A 4,971-nucleotide genomic window follows, 5' to 3' on the forward strand; every position below is an offset into this window, starting at 1 on the left:
TGATATAATGCAATCACCACCATGATGAGATCTGCTATGATGGAATCACCACCATGATGAGATCTGCTATGAGCAGCCAATCAGTTGAAAAGGGAGTTTCCTTGGGGGTGTGGTCTGCCTCCTGTATATAAATGGATGTTCCAGCAAGGTTCTTCTCCCTCTCTCCCTTCTTCCCTCGCTCTGGATCCTGCATCCAACTGCCCATCATCTACGTCCGGTTCTTGGGACGTGAGCCAACAGCCTGCCATCTGGCCTGCCGATTTTGGAGTCAGCCTCTGCAACCACCTGAGTCAGGAGAAACCTCCAGTCTGACGTCTGATCCATGGATTTTGAGACTTGCCAGCCTCCACAGGTTCGTGAGCAATTGCCTTGAAGCTGGTTTTGCTTCTCTAGAGAACTCTGCTGAAGACACTCGCCTGCTAAAAAGAGACACTGGACGTAATGGCGCAGCGTGGCTTTGTTCCTCGTTGGCTAAATATCTCAACACCACAGTCGGCTAAGTCACCTGCAGCTACCTTTGAAAACCACGGACAGCACCCACACCGAGAGGAAGGCAGATTTGGAGTCAGCGGTCACCAACATAACGGCTTTAACCAGCGAAGTTCCCAGCACCAGCCCTCCCTGCTCCTCCACTACTCCATGGGCTCTGGCCTCGCTAAGGGAGGAGCATTCGCTGGAATCACAGGGAGCCCATCTGCTTGGCATGGCTCTTCCTGGGGTCATGATGGCATGAGCCAGCTTAGCTGGGGTGCTACAGAGAACCATCCCCACTGGAACGGCAGCCTCCATGCCCGGAAAGCCTCTGCCGCTCAAGAAAAACCACCTACAGAGACAAGGAAAGAAAAGGAAGAACACAAGGTAGAAAAGCTGCAGTTGGGACAGAAAGACTTTCCTGCTTTGAATCCAGAAGCTGGCAAACAGCATCAGCCATGCAGGCCTCCTGGGACCCCTTCTGGAGTGTGGAAAAACCCACCTAGTGCCAAGCAACCCTCCAAGATGCTGGTCATCCAAAAAGTTTCCACAGATGGTCCTGCTGCTGCCTTCTCTGCTGCCTTCATTTCTCCGGGACCTCACCATGCAAAGAAGAACAAATCATCCACCACGTTCCCAAGTGTCTATAGGAACCTGGTTCTCAAGCCAATACCACTTCCTTCCAGGCCCAGCCCATGGAAAGCGAACGGAATGGCACACAGGTCCGCTGGGACCAGCACCATCTCTGTTTCCAAACCAGTGGCACTGGCTGGTGGCACAGTTCTCAGCTCTCCCAAAGAGAGGCCCCCTGGCACCTCCCCACCAATGGAGACCAGAGCCTGGCGTCTGACCAAGGTGACCCGCCGAAGACCCGACAAGAGGAGCGCGTCCCTGAAGATCCTGAAGTATAACCAGAACAGAGACTTCTCCGGGAACAGGGGCAGAGACAAGCTGGAGGATTGGCAGAAGGACCCTACAGCCAAACTCAATGAGAACGGAGAGGGCAGCTGTCTTCACAACAGCCTCGCTGTCCCCATACTGCAGGAAGGGAAGGTCCTCTGGCACTCTCTGGAAGCTGAGCACACGTTACTGACAGCCATGGGATGGCAGGAGTATCCCGAAAATGAGGAGGACTGCCTCCCCCTCACAGAGGACGAGCTCAGAGAGTTCCAGGCGAAGACAGAGCAGCTCAGAAGAAACGGCTTTGGGAAGAAGGGCTTCTCACAGGGCCGCACTTCCAGCCTCATCTCTCCTTGGAGGAGCGCTCGTGAAGCCGAGTTGGAGGACTCAAACGCAGACACCAGCGACACTGACACGTCCGATGACGAGGCCTGGGAGTAGGACTATCCACGCCCTTGGTTAAATATGTATGACCCTGTGAACTCAGCTCGTGTGTTTAGGGAGAGTACATAGTAAATCATTATTTTCTTTTTCTAATATTGTTGTTGAATACTTTATGCACAATGGAAATAATTGTATCCCAGGGAGAGGGCAATGGGCTTGTTTAGCTTTTGTTGTTGTTCTTCCCTGTTTTCTGTTTAATAAAAGTTGGTACGGTGGGGAAGATTTTAAAATATATGTATATACACACACAGTACACGTGGAGCGATGCACAGGGGGAAACTGAAGGTGCAGAGAGGGAACACGGGTCTGCAGCAGCAGCTTCTACCTCCAGCCCGTGGGGCACTCACCCCTGTGCTCGGACAATCATTGTCAATGACAAAGTGACTATTGTAGTTGTAATTGTATTAAATTAATGCTAATAACTTGGATATTCTATTTTGTTTTAGGTGATGTGGGTACCTTTATCCTCTAACCAAGCAAACATGGTGCTATCACTTTGTTTTTTTATTGCTCCCTTTTTGGGTACAACTGTGAAATATTTGAATATAGGAAATGTTGTGTTATTCTTGCAGCTTTGACATTCAGGGTGGATTGTGAAATAAAATTTTTTGTGAGATTTCAAAGATTTAAGATTTTTTTGTTGGCGTTATTTACAGATTTAATACACGTGGCTATTACAAGTCTGTTATGAGGGGGAAACAACTGTATAAAATAACTAACTTGGAGTAAATATTTTCCATCAGTAAAAAAAAAAATTAATGATATATTTTATCTAGAAAATGGCCAAACCTATTTACGTTTATGAGGGCAAATTAAACAAGAAGGTTTGTTTTATCAGGAACCTCAGGCTTTTTCAAATGTGAAATGACAGTGATTTAAAGTACAGTAACTTATTTTACTGATTCTTTTTAGTAAATCAGAGCAGGTCTCTGATTTATGATGGAAAAGGGGGTGGAAGGACAGAAGAAAGAGCAGAAGGAGCATTCAAAGGAAGAAGTAAAATTGTCCCTATTTGCGGATGATATGATACTATACCTAGAAAACCCAAAAGACTCCACAAGAAAACTACTGGAATTAATAGAAAGATTCAACACAGTGGCAGGATGTAAGCCAAACATACAAAAATCAGTTGGATTCCTATACACCAATAAAGAGAATGATGAAAAGGAAATCAGGAAAACAATACCATTTAGAACAGCCCCTAAAAAAATAAAATACTTAGGAATGAATCTAACCAGGGATGTAAAAGACCTATACAAAGAAAACTACAAAACACTACTGCAAGAAACCCAAAGAGAATTACATAAATGGAAAAACATTGCATGCTAGTGGGGAGGTAGACTTAACACTGTGAAAATGTCAGTTCTACTCAAAGCAATCTACAAATACAGTGTAATCCTGAACCAAATAAGAACAGCATTGTTTAATCTGATGGAAAAACTGATCCTTAACCTTATTTGGAAAAGAAGTGGCCCCGGATAAGCAAAGCACTGTTGAAGAAGAATAAAGTAGGAAGACTCCCTCATTACCGGATCTCAGAACCTACTATACAGCTACGGTAGTCAGAACAGCCTGGTACTGGTAGAAAGACAGATACATTCACCAATGGAACAGAATTGAGAACCCAGATGTAAATTCATCCACCTACGCTCACCTGATCTTCAACAAGGGCCCAAAGTCCATCAAATGGGGAAAAGACAGTCTTTTTAACAAATGGTGCTGGCAAAACTGGATATCCATCTGCAAAAAAATGAAAAAGACCTATACCACACCGTACACAATAACTAATTCAAAATGGATCAAAGACCTAAATAAAAAACAAAAAACTATAAAGATTATGAAAGAAAAAATAGGGTCAATAGTAGAGGCCCTAATACCTGGCATTATCAGGATAAAAACCATAGTTAACAACACACAAACTCCAGAAGATAAGCTATATAACTGGGATCTTCTAAAAATTAAACTCTTATGCTCATTAAAAGACCTCACCAAAAGAGTAAAAAGAGAACTTACAGACTGGGGAAAAAAATTGGCTATGACAAATCCGACAAAGGTTTAATCTCTAAAATCTACAGGAAAAAATCCAACACCTCTACAACAAAAAGACTAATAATCCAATTTAAAAAAGGGCAAAGGGTACAAACAGACACTTCATCATAGAAGACGTTCAAATGGCTAACAGACACATGAGGAAATGCTCAAGATCACTAGCCATTAGAGAAATGCAAATCAAAACCACAATGAGATAGCATCTCACCCAACATTACAGGCAGGAAACAAAAAAACAGAAAATCACAAATGTTGGAGAGGCTGTGGGGAGACTGGAACTCTTATGCACTGCTGGTGGGAATGAAAAATGGTACAACCATTTTGGAAAACAATATGGCTCTTCCTTAAAAAGCTAGAAATAGAAATACCATACAATCCAGCAATCCCATTCCTAAGAATATAGCCTAGAGAAAAAAGAGCCATCACCCAAATAGATATATGCACACCCACGTTCATTGCAACATTGTTCACAATAGCCAAAAGATGGAAACAACCTAGGTGCCCATCAGCAGGTGAGTGGATAAAAAAACTATGGTACATACACACAATGGAATACTACAGAGCAGTAAAGAACAATGATGAATCTGTGAAGCAGCTCACAACATGGATGAAGCTGGAGGGCATTATGCTGAGTGAAATTAGTCAATCACAAAAGTGCTAATATTGTATGAGACCACTACTATAAAATCTCATGTAAAGGTTTACACACAAAAATAAACAATCTTTGATGGTTACGAGGGAGGGGAGGGTGAGGATGGAAAAACACTAAATAAAAACCCTTTGCCATCACGTCGATTCCAACACATAGTGACCCTATAGGACAGAGTAGAACTGCCCCATAGAGTTTTCAAGGGAGCGCCTGGTAGATTCCAACTGCCGACCTTTTGGTTAGCAGCTGTAGCTCTTAACTACTATGCCACCAGAATTTCCTGAAGAGACAACAGATAAGTGGTAACTTTGGTGAAGGGTAAGACAGTACACAACACTAGGGAAGCCAGCACACCTTGTCCAAGGCAAGGACATGGAAGCTTCATAGACACATCCAAACTCCCTGAGGGATGGAATTACTGGGGCTGAGGGCTGTGGGGACCATGGTCTTGGGGAACA

The 4,971-nt window shown here is 43.9% G+C and overlaps 1 pseudogene; it reads left to right on the top strand.

The window, feature by feature from the left end:
* The first annotated feature begins 441 nt into the window (after positions 1-441).
* Positions 442-1,812, top strand: LOC101345806 (vasculin-like protein 1 pseudogene; annotated as a pseudogene).
* Positions 1,813-4,971: the final 3,159 nt, after the last annotated feature.

Source organism: Trichechus manatus, unplaced genomic scaffold (assembly GCF_000243295.1).
Source record: "Trichechus manatus latirostris isolate Lorelei unplaced genomic scaffold, TriManLat1.0 scaffold00068, whole genome shotgun sequence".
NCBI classification, from domain to species: Eukaryota; Metazoa; Chordata; class Mammalia; order Sirenia; family Trichechidae; genus Trichechus; species Trichechus manatus.